The sequence below is a fragment of the Vicugna pacos genome, chromosome X (assembly GCF_048564905.1).
Source record: "Vicugna pacos chromosome X, VicPac4, whole genome shotgun sequence".
NCBI lineage: Eukaryota > Metazoa > Chordata > Mammalia > Artiodactyla > Camelidae > Vicugna > Vicugna pacos.
In genome coordinates, this window is record NC_133023.1 from 66,843,382 (window position 1) to 66,856,170 (window position 12,789).

General features: G+C 38.5%; 1 long non-coding RNA gene across 1 annotated transcript in view; it reads left to right on the forward strand.

Annotated features, from left to right (window-relative positions):
* LOC140691773 (uncharacterized) overlaps positions 1–12,789 on the forward strand; it is a 71,885-nt gene that overhangs the window by 6,520 nt on the left and 52,576 nt on the right. Inside the window, exon 2 of the long non-coding RNA XR_012067443.1 lies at positions 7,854–7,983. This is a non-coding gene — a long non-coding RNA (uncharacterized lncRNA). The remainder of the gene's footprint in view (positions 1–7,853; positions 7,984–12,789) is intronic.

Consider the following 12,789-nt stretch of genomic DNA (forward strand, 5'->3'; position numbering starts at 1 on the left):
GATGGGGGAAGGGTGTGATTCAAGTGGTGGAGCACATGCTCGGCACCCAAGAGATCAGGGGTTCAATCCCCAGTACCTCCTCCAAGCGGAAATCAGTGAAGAAACCTAATTACCTCCCCTTCATAAAACAAACAATACAATATATATATAAAATGAAGTATCACCATTATTTTACATCTTAGTCTATGTCTACATATGCAGAATTTGTTGATTGAGAAGAAAAAAAATCCATTTAAATTCTTTGGGAAATCACTACTCCCTGTTATCTCTTCTCCTACTAGGGTTGCTTCCAATCAATTAGTCACCTAACAAATACTTGATGAGTCCCTACTCCAGCTGATTCATGTTTTTCTGAAACCAGCTATGAAATGAGATATCAGGATTCTCTCTTGTTTACCACTCTGATTCCTTGGTGATGCTACCATGCTGTTGATTTTGCTTAGTGTTTTGGCTACGTAAGATCACGTTAAGGTAATATAGTGTCTTCACTCTGTTATAAGAAACTCACTCCCTGCTATTGTGCTGCTCCAGAAACCTTGCCCTATTTGATTACCTCTCCTCTTCCTCAGCAACTGTATCAGTTTTATAGGTGCATGCTTCCTCTGAACATCTCTTACATGATGGGTAGTGTTACTGAAAAATAATGCACAACCTGGAAGTTGACAATTATATTTTATTCGGCAGCCTTACTGAGAACTATAGCCTGGGATGGCAGCCTCTCAGGTAGATCTGAGGGACTGTTCCTAAGAGATAAGGGAGGAGCCAGGATATATAGAGATTTTTGCTGAAAAAAAAAATGTAGTGAAACATCAGAAGATTACAGCTAATTACAAAAAACAAACAAATCAATCATTTTAGTGCTTCTCTATGTATGGGAAGATGCAAGAGCCTGGTCTTATTAAAATCATTTCTTTGATATGCATATTAACTATCTAGGGACAGTATCCTGTTTTTCTCCATCCTGAATCACCGCAGGGTGCACAGTCGTGGTGGCTGCGGTGGCTAATGACTTGATGGCAGCAACATCCTTTGTTTACTGAAATGGTAGACGATATTCTTTGTCCACAGTACTATGTAAGAGACAGAGTAAGATACTAGAAAGAGCTCTGGATTTAAGAGTTACTAACTGTGTAGCTTCAGGCAAATTATTATTATTATTATTTTTTTAAATAGAAGTACTGGGGATTGAACCCAGGACCTTGTACATGCTAGGCATGCACTCTACTACTAAGCTGTACCTAGTCCCCAGATTACACTCTTGTGTGCTACCCCATCTTAGGAGTTTGTTATATATCAGGTGAGATAATAATGTACATTAAGGTGCTTTTGTAAAGTGTAAGAAATACCTCATAAAAATAATAGCTGGGATTTACATAGTGCTTATCAAGGTCCAGATATTGTTTTAAGCACTTGGGATATATTATTAACTCATTTATTCCCCTCAAAAACCTTATGAGATGTCTGTTGCTATTAACTCACTTTTGCAAATGTGAAACTCAAAGCCCTGAGATGTCATATCATTTTCCAAAAGTCATACAGCTGATTAGTTGCAATCAGGATTAAAAACACAAGTAATCTGGGTCTGGAGTCAGCAATCACTACCTTACACTCCCTCTCATAATACACTGCATTAAAATATTATGTAATATTTATTTAATGTCCATTATTTACCTAAAATTGCTGCAAATGCTTTACAAAGATTATTTAATCTTCACAGCAACATTATGAAGTGATAATATTATCATCACCATTTTACAGGTGAGAAAATCGAAACACACAGGGATTAGACAGTTTACTTAAGGTCACACAACACCTAAGTGGTAATGTTAAAATTCAAATTAACCACTCTAGGTCTGGAGTCTATGAGAATAAGCACCATGCTGTGCTGTGAAAACAGCTGGAAAGAATGTTTTAGGCACTATACAAATATGAGGCAGCATTATTATTATTAAAATAATTCTACTAGCAATGGTTTGAAGATTAGGAATATTGAAATACTTTTCTGATCCTTAGGAGGCAACATGGTATAATGGAAAAGGGAGGGTCTTTATAATTAGAACTGGAATTTGACTTCCATCTCTACCACTGTACTAGCTTTCAAACCACGTTATTAAACTTTCTCTCTGATCCTCTGTTTTCTTATTTTTGAAATAACATCTAACAGAATAGTGAGGACACAGTAATGTGTGATTAAATGTAAAATCCTGCTGTAGTTGGCCCTCGATAATTATTAGTCTTCCCATGCCTCAAGTACCTCTCCACTACTAATAACCAGATTCTTCTTCTCTTGATCTTTCAAATTTTTCTCTAAACTAACACTTCTGTGGAGGTGTAACCCTGCATCAGGTGGAGGGACAATCACAAACTAGCAGATACATAGACAAGCTAATTTCACATGCTCCAACTGGTAAATTCAAAGCAGAGCCATTCAACTCTTTGAAAAGAAGATAACACAGTCATCGCAGCAGCTCCCCCTGAAATCCTAAGGTATATTACTCTTCCTCCTCAGCTATTCTATTTAACTTAATTTACTGCCAAACATCTATTCGTTGGGTACACATTTTGTGTAAAATCCTGTGCTATGTGATGTGTGCTAAGTATGCAAGAAAAGGGAGAAGCATGACCCTTGTTCTCAAGGAACTTCCAAGCTAACTGGGACAATAATACACAATGAAACAATAAAAGAATAAATGGTGTTGCTTGTAAATTTAATTGGAGTTCAGAGAAGTGAGCTCAACATACAGTTGGAAAACAATCTGGAGGAGGTGGAACTTGGCTGGGGTTGGAAAGAATGGGCAGAATTTGGAGAGACACAGAGGAGGGGCAAAGCGTTTTTAAGATTTGGGAAAAAAGCTTGAGCAAGGCAAACAGCTAGAATGCATATAGTGTATATAGTGTAGGATAATGGGATAATGAGGTAGACTACCTCTAAAATATTCCCCAACTTTTCCCACTTCCTGGTATTCATGTCCATGCACTTGCACTTTGAGCATGGACTGTACCTATTGACTTGCTTCTAACAAATAGAATATCGGAAAAATTGATGGGATATCACTTCTGAGATTAGATTGCATAAACACTGCAGCCTATTTTGCTTGCAATCTCTGGCTCTTCTCATTTGTTTATTCTATTGAAGCAAACTGCCATGTTGTAAGCTGCCTTATGGAGAGACCCATATAACAACCAAATGAGGGAGGCCTCTGGCTAACATCCAGTAAGAAACTGAGGCCTGTAGTTCAGTAGCCCAGAAGGAATCAAATCCTGGCCTCAACCACATGAGTTGGCTTGGAAATTGATCCTCTCTCAGCCTAACTTTCAGATAAGACTACAGCCCCAGCCAACATCTTAATTCAAACCTGAGGCAGCAGCATTCAGCTAAATTGCATCCAGGGTGTTCTGACCCACAAAAACCATGAGATAATAAATATTTGCCATCTTAAACCACCAAGTTTTAGGATAATTGTTACAGAAAGTGGATAACTAATATGAATATGATGGAGAAACACACCTAACTGAAGCAAAGACTGTGTGCTTTTCAATACCCAGTGTTGGGGCTCAGGGTAGATCTTCCCCAAATATGCCACAATGGCATATTGACTATTTTGAATTAAAGTTACTTAAGAAATGGCAAATCCAAGAGGGACATCCTGATCCTCCTTTCTGTCTCCATGAAAGCAGGTAATGTCTCTTATGTGAAAAGTGTACTCCCTGCATCTGGAGATAGAAGGAACCGTTGTTAGAGCAGGCAGATAGCTAGATATGAGCAGAGAAAGGGGGACACAGGCCATATGGCAGGAATTGGGCAAAAAGGGAGAGGCACAGGCCAATAAAGGAAATCATACATCATGTAAACAGCAGGGGTCCTTGGGCAGAGAAAAGCAGAACCTGTGGGCTGATAAGCGGTCAGACATTTTGGGGTGACAAGTGTCCTGGAGGCCAACAAAGAAAGATGAGAAATGGTGGGAAACTCTAATGTCTGAATGTAACCTTTTGCTCATTATGCCCTCATTTTAATAAAATTAGCCTTTCAGATTAGAAGTGCCCATCATGCACTGACGCCATGATGCTTCCAATGCAGACTAAATAAGGACAAAAGTCCCTCCCCACCTTAGGAAGGTGGAGCTAGGATGGAAATCAGAGTATACAACTCCCCAGTGAATAAATACTCCTACTCATTTTTACACCCCATATAACCAGCTTGCCGAAGAAACTCATGGCAGCTGCTCACCTGAGCCTGCCCACTCTCCCCTTGATAGTGTACTGTCTATCTCTTAATAAATCCCCACTTTATTTTCTTAACCTCTGTATCTTGTCTCTGAAATCGTTCTGCAAGGAGACAATAACCTAATTGTTGACAACACTGTTATCCTCAGAGATAGGGAATTCAGGCTAAGAAGCCTATGTAAACAAACCTTGTTACCTCTTTAATTTACCACTGCAAGCCCAAACTCTGTTTAGATTCTCCCTTAATTGAGCACCCCAAACCTAAATTTCTTTGTCCTGTCAATTCCTTACAATTGTATTGTTTTGTTGTCTGAAAAGTATAAAAGCTACTTGCTTTGGCTGCCTTTTAAGTCTTATTTCTATGAGACCTCCATGTGCACGAATTAAAATTTCTTTTTCTCTTGTTAGTTTCTACTGTATTAATTTTATTAGTCCAGCCACAAGAAGTCAAGAGGGGTAGAGGGGGGAATTTCTACCTCTCCAGCACCAGATACAAAAATAAACTCTTAGACAACTTCAAATATATCTATACCCAACATTAAATTATGCCTGATTTCAAGACGAGCATTATTACTACAGTTAGCTGCCTGTGAAGGCAGCAGGTGACAAAATCAGAGTCAGTGATTGTGGACTTAGGTATGAGTCAGAAGTGGGCCAAATCAGGCAGCATCCAAAGGAGTAAGGAAGATTGACAAGACTTATTCTTGTGAAAATAAATCAGAATAAATTTGCAGAATGGAAATTAAAAATAAACTACTCTTGGTGGAATAGTGCATTTTTGACTAAAGGATGAAATCCAGCTATGAACTCAGCATATACAGTTGAACCCTTGAACCATGCCGAAGGTTTAGGGGTGCTGACCCTCCGCACATTCAAAAATCTTCATATTAACTTAGAATCCACCCTCTGTGTAAGCATTTCCTCTGTGTGCATGATCTGCGTTCACACTTTCAACCAACCTCAGATCACGTAGTACTGTAGTATTTACTATTGAAAAAAGTTTATGTATAAGTGGACCTGCACAGTTCAAACCTCTGTTCAAGGTTCAACTGTACTATTCAATCAACTTAACTCTATAGAGATAGCTATATCTTAGTACTGTATATTTTCATTGTGATGGCTCTAATAATCTACTAAAGAGCAAGGCATGCTTGTAGTCAATGTATTAATGACTCGTTAAAAATAATACTGGATTACCAGAGAATGAATGGAATTAGTTATAAGGTTAAACAGGCTTAAATTCATGTTTCTTTGATTCTGTCATCTCTTCCAGCATTTCTTACTTTGTGGCAAAATATAACAGCCTAATAAGGAGAAAAGTGAGCTATTTCATGAAGGAAAAAAGATACAGGCATGCATGCATCTTTGGCATCCTTATTGTTAAATTATCCATGGCGATTCAGGGCCAGAGGTATTTTCAAAAATCTTATTTACATATTAGAAAGATCAGTATATGTATCTAGTTTCCTCTTTTTTTATAGAGATACAATGAACTATTTTAAAGTGTACAATTCAGTGGGTTTTAGTACATTCACAGAATTGTGCACCCCTCACCACTGTCTAATTCCAGAACACTGTTATCACCCTGAAATGAAACCCATTACTCTCTAGCTTTCCCTTTCTCATCACCTTTCAAGTTTGCATTTTGGTCTTCTCAAAATTGTGACTTTTAAACTTTTGTGCTCAGCATTTAGGAAAAGATTTTTCATCAAGAACAAAATGCTTAAAGCAAGAACTTTGCTGGCATCTTCCAATATTTCAAGCAAGTGCTATTGCCTAGCGTTAAGAGACCCTGAGAACTCTTAGCAACGCCGGGACATCTGTCTAGTACAAATTAGCAAAAAAGATGAATGAGAGCATCTGTTACTTTCAAAGTGGCCAACATTTACAACTGGGAGGAAATATGAAGCATTTGAGGTTTGAAACAAGGCACATTGCCTCCCTCACTAGTAATGATAATGTGTAACTGCCTCACAAATATTAAGAAGCAAAACACAACATAAACAAATCTACAATATTTTCTGTCTCATTCTTATTATTCATTCCATTATTATTACAGATTTTGTATGTATTTCCCAATGTTCAAGGCCAAACACAAAGTAATCTGTTCGTTTTTCTGCTCTGCCTTAATCCTTATTACTTATTACCCAAGAAGTGTAATTCCTTTGAATAGATATTGGGTAATAGTTATAATCTCTTCTCAGCAATGAGTGCTTTCTATTGTCATTAGTCAAAATTAAATGTATGTATTCTGTGGTAGGCATTTTATGGCTAATGACCAAACCATATCAATAGAGGCAAAGCTATCCACTCATGTCCAAGACATATTTGATAAATTGGCAATCTCATGTTTATGATATGGATGTCAACCATTTGTGTTTATACACCTTGTAGGTGGGGGAGGTGGACAAGAAATAAGCAAGAAAATAAAAACACAGACTGTGAAGAGTGGTGAAATCAAACAGGATGCTGAAATGGAATGACAAAGCTTACTCTAGTGTAGTTATGGGAAGATCTTCCAAAGATGTGCAGTAGTGTTGAGCTTTAAAGGTTGAGAAGAACAGAAAAAAAATCCAAGAGGAAACATGACTAAGATTCCAGAAGGGTTGATGTTATATAGCCAAGCTCTCACACTTTATGTGTATATTCAAATTTAGTTCCTTCATCTGTAAAATGGGAATAATAATATGAAATACGTTCTTGCAGGCAAAATGTCCAAAGAAATTCTGGGCATTTCAAATAATGGTACTGTGGATCAAAGGAAATTATTTTACTCATAATTTATTAAGCACCTATAGGAATATAAGAATTAGTACAACAATATTAACTAAACTACAGGCTTTATTAAGATGTCATCGCGTTTATACACTAATGCTCCAGGAGCCCACATTGCATTTAGTTTTCACATCTCCTTAGTCTCCTCTTATCTATGACAATTTTTCAGTTTTCCCTTTTTTTTTTCTTTCACGACCTTGACACTTTTGAAGAATACTAGTCACATATTTTATAGAAAATTCCTTAATTTTGATTTGTCTGACATTTTCTCATGATTAGATTGAGGTTATTTTTTGTGAAGAATACCACAGAAATGAGTAGTCTTCTCAGTGCACACGTCAGAAATAAGCCAGGCACAGAAGGACATACTGCAAAAGTGCACTTCTCTGAGGTATCTAAGATAGCTGTGGACAAGGAATGTCTCCTCCCATTTTAGAAAATAAAGGATGTTGCACCTATCAAGCCATCAGCCACTGCAGCCACCTCTGACAGTGAGCTCTGAGGGGAATTTCGGATGGAGAAAAACAGAATACTGGCCCTAGATAGTTAAGTTTCCTATCAAAAGGATGATTTCAATAGTCCAGACTCTTGCATAGTCCCATACATAGAAAAATGCTACATTCATTAACTCCAGATGTCTGTTTCTTTAATTAGCAGTAATCTTTTCATGTTTACTACCTTTCTCCACCCCCTCCCCCCAAAAACCTTATATATCCAGACTCCTCCCTTACCTCTTTGAAACAGTCCCTCAGACCTATCTCAGAGGCTGCCATCCTTGGCTATAAATTTTAGTAAGGCCGCTGAATAAAACAATTCTCAACTTACAGATTGTGCTTTTTTTTTTTTTTTTCCAGTTTTGGTGACCAACAACTTTACCCAGAGCAAATTTCTCTCCTTTGCCTGAACTCTACGAGGAACCGGAGCCTTGGTACCAGCAGAGGCTTCTCGTGCCTGTCCACCTCCTCAGAGAATCCAGACCTTTGGGTGAGTCCTGGTTTTTGGATCTCCCAATTGCTGGTTGATAATCCTGAGTTTTATTTGGCAGTGTATAACAGGTACCTGGCTCCCCAGATGAAAGATAGTAGAGGAACCCAGTTGAAAGACACTGGAGTTGCTAAGTTGCGAGACATTGAGTGGTCTGTACTGGCTGATTACTTGAGAAGCTAGAGTCAATAAAAATTCAGCTATTAAGAAGAAAAAAAAGGGAATTTTATTCAAGTCAAAATGAGGATTATAACCTGGGAAGCAGATTCTCAGAAAGCTGAGAACTGTTTCACCTGTTAGAATTCAAAGGCACAAGTCGTATACATTTTTGAGACAAAGGATCATATGTCAAAATGACATACTTTTTTTACAAGGTCACCAAGGATATATAATCCAGGTGTTGCAGGTGACTAGGTTCTTTTCTTGTTGAAGAAAGACTTCAGAGATGGGATGCTGAGGTTAAGAAAGTAAAATGGGGATTTATTAAGGGATAGACAGTACACTCTCAAGGGAAGAGCTGGCAGGCTCAAGTGAGTGGCTGCCCTGAGTTTCTGTGGCAAGTTTGTTACATTGGGTGTAAAAATGAATGGGCAGAATATTCATTGGGAAGGGAAGGGTTTGGGGTCATATTCCCTGATTATCACCCCAGCTACCCCTTCCCAAAGGGAGGAGAGATTTTTATCCTTATTTAGTCTGGATCGGAAGTGTCATGGCATCAGTGCATGATGGGTACTTCTAATCTGCAAGGCTAATTTTTATTGAAATGAGGACATAATGAGCAAAAGATTACATTTGGACACTAGAGATTCCTGCCTTCTCCCACCTTTCTTTGCCTGCCTCCAGGATTTGTCACCCCAAAATGTATGACCACTTACCAGCTCTGAGGTTCCTGCTTTTCTTTCTCTGCCCAGAGACCCCTGTTGCTTACATGATATGTGGTTTCCTGCATTTGGCCTGTGCCCCTCCTTTCTGCCCAATTCCTGCCATTTGGCCTGCATCCCCCTTTATCTGCTCATACCTGGGCTATCTGCTTGCTCTGACAAAGGTAAGCATGTACAAAGCGAGCAGCAAGTTACCATGACCCTCTACAGAGCTAGAAAAAAAAAGCACTATTTCTTTATGAAGTTACATTGCTAGCATCAGAAGAAAGGAAAAAATGATCTTTACAGTTGAGCGGGCACTCCCATCTTTGAGGCTATATGTAGTGCAGATGCACACTGCACATTAGGGAGGGAGGGGGCCCAAACAGAATTTTGTTTAATTTTTTTCTTGTCTTGAATTAAAATATAAATTTTATTTCGTCACTGGCTTATTATCTTTTCTAAATGAGCGGCTTCAGAAAGCCATTCTCCAACCAACACCCTAGCCAGGTTTACGTACATATAAAACTTACACTTACAAATACTTCCTTGATTGGGGAAACTAAACTGTCGACTGAAATAAATGTACAGCCTGAAAGTTGAGAGTTATGTTTTATTCGGTGAACGATTCTGAGGACTCAGCCTGGGATGACAGTCTCTCAGATTGTGAAGGAAAAGCTGGGCTGGTCTAACAAAATAACTCACAAGTCTAGGAATGTGAAGGAGAGGCTGGGCTGGTCTAACAAGATAACTCACAAATCTAAGTATTGGAATACTGATCTGAGTTCTGCTAGACTAACTTGTAAATCTAGGTTAATTAGTGTTGGTTTGCTGTTTATGTGTTTTTGCTAGACAGCTGGATTTTCAAATATACTTATCTGGCTTTGGAATGTTGGTTTGCTGCCTCCCCGCCTCCACTTTTGTGATGATACTGATACTAAAGCTGTTCCATGCCTATAGGCCGAATACCCCAAGCTTGTACTTTACCCTATAAAACCTCCTGCACATCTTGAAGGTGCTCAGAGCTTCGGAGCAGAAGCCCCTCTGAGCCCACCTGAGTACTCCAACCCTCCGAGTGGTGCTTGTTTCTTGACTGGCCTGTCGTTTCCGTAACAAGATTGCTCTGAGGGACTGCTCCAAAGAGGTACGGGAGGATCTAGGATATATAGGAGTTTTACCACAAAGACCAGGTAGTTGGAAAAATAAAAGCTTGCTTGTTTACTCAAGAAAACCAGACATCTCAAGTTAAAGAATTTAGTGCTTTCCTATGTATGGGAGGAAGCAAACATTTGGGCTCATTGAATTCATTCCTTTGACAAGCACCTAGCCATCTAGGGCCATTATCCTGTCCTTTCTTATTCTGAGTCCCCTCAGGGTGCACCATTGTGAGTGGCTGCACAGGCTGGGCTGCAGGCTTGTCTTCACTGGAGGGTGGTGGCAGCCACTGATGACTTGATGGCTTCAGAATTCTTTGTTTAGTGATATGGTTTGCAGTATTTTTCGTTCACAGTACTAAAAAAGATGTCAACCTAAATTGGCTAAACTGGGGGCTCTTTTGACATTCCAAAGCCAATTTGTGTGAGAGTGTGTGTGTGTGTGTGTGTGTGTGTGCGCTCGCAGATAGAAAAAGCCAGTTAAAAGGTTGGTAAAACATCTTTTCAGAATTCTGACCTTGAGAGAACAAAAGCTCTTTTAGGGGTAACTTGCCTTTCTCTCTGTGTCTTTGAGATGCAAGTATTCTACCTGATCGTAGGCTTTTTTTTTTTTTTCCTGTGTTTTGAGAGCTTAGTCTCTGCCATTCAGAAGGTACACGTATGGTGTACATTTGGCAACCATTTGACTAGACTGGAATTCTGAGCAGTTTTGTTTTTGTTTTTGTTCTTGTTTTCGTATTTTGGTCTGGCTGTACCAATTCTCATGGAAATTTGACATAGGGAATCCCAGTCCATAAAGGATCCTTGTCTTAACTTTCACAGTGTCCACCTGTACAACAAAGGCCTTTACTTTTTTGGATTATATTTAAGAGCCAACTTTCTAGATCTTGTGAAGGCTGCATCCTCTATACTCTCTTGAGTTTATTGGTTTGATTCATTATTGAGATATAGCTCATCAATGGCCAGACAATGGATCCTTTAAATTGGAAAAACTTATAAATTGGTTATTTTTTAGAGCTCTCATTATAAACAGCTGTTTTATTATTACCTATGAAATAACAAAATTTGAAAGTAGAAAAAAATATATAATGGTTAATCTGAGAACTCCTTTAGTTTAAAACAAACAAAAAGTGGTTTGGGAAGCTTATTTGTGGTCTCTGCTTCCCCTTAATGGGTCTTACAGATGCTAATAAAAACATTAGGATAATTAATGCTAATTAGGTTGATTAACAGGGAAATAAGAAAACTGAAGGTAACTTCTAGAGGCTTCTTCATAAATAAAAGTGAAAAATTTAAAGGAACTCATCCCAAAGGGATAAAAATCTTTGAAACCCAGCAGGACCCTGTGGGGCCCTCCTGGGTGCAAATCCTTTCTGTATCCCCATTTCTTTTTTGCAGGACATAGGTTTCATTCAACCTCTTTGACCTTCCCTGAGTTCCAAAGGGCAGATTCAGTTTATAGCTGCACTATTGTTTCTTGATTATTCCTTTATTTCTGCATTCCCTCCCTTACCTGATTAGCAACTTTTTGAATCTTCCCTTTGGAACTCAGGGAAGATCCGGAAGGCTGAATGAAGCCTATTTCCTACAAACAAGAAACAGGGAGAAAGGATTTGTATATAGGAGGGCCCCACAGGGTCCTGCTTGGTTTCAGTACAACACTACCTAAGGTTGGATGGGCCAAAGTGACCCCCTATTGGTCCCCAACATTAAAGGACACCAAACTCCACTCTACCCCAGTTTGAAAAATGCATGTATTTAAAAAAGAGGGAAGAAGATTACAGTGAGATACCTGACAAACAACTGTCTGGGGCAACAGTTAGGCCAATTAATCAAATTAAAAGATAGACAGAAGGGCTTGAGTCCCTTGGCTCTACCCCTCACTGGGGACCCCAGAGCCTTTTATACAAAAATAGATAAAATAAATGGGCAGGAGATAGAAAAGAAAGCTTCTAGGATTCCTTGTAAGACCAAGGCTTGTTGATGGGGTCCTAATGGAAACTAAAGTTAAATGTATAATGTATAAAAGTTGATAGAATTGAGATAAAAGTTTATTTAAAATTTTTAGTATATTTAAATGGGCTTTATATAAGATGGTTACATCTCTTTTGTTTAATTATATTGTGGAATAGACATTATGACTCACTGGGAGTGCTTCCCCTGGCTGGTATTATAAGATAGGGCAAATAAATCTGCCCTTCAGGAAATATTAATTAAACATACTAAAGGAAACCAATAGGATTACCTGAGCCCACACATTATAAAGTAAAAGTAAAAACTGGGAGCTAACATTCAGGGGCTAACAAAGCATTTATATATGTATATAGCTTAGAGTTTAACCTGTGCACCCAGAAAGAGGGCCTTTTTTGAATGCCTTGTGGAAACTTTTGAAGGCATGATAAACTGAACCCTAATGTTCTAGAACATAGAACTCTTGCTGAATTTTCAGTTTAGTTGGGAATATTCTCACTGATACGAAAGAGTAAATTTAAAGAATACAGTTGGGCAAATCCATCTTTCAGTATCGTTTAGGCAGCAGAGCAATTCTTTGGGGGAATTAAAAGAAACTGTGTTTGTCTTGCAAATCTCTACAAATCAGAAATGTAAATACAGCCCACAGTGACCTCAGCCTGAGCCTAATTAGCTCAATCAGAATCTGAAACCAAAGAAAAAAGGGCCTTTTTAAACTCAAAACACTGGAAAAACTCCTTCACCCAAAATCTAATTCACAGCTTCCTTAAGGCTTTATCAAGGACAAATAAAATCTTAAAAGTCTTTTCCAAAAATAATAC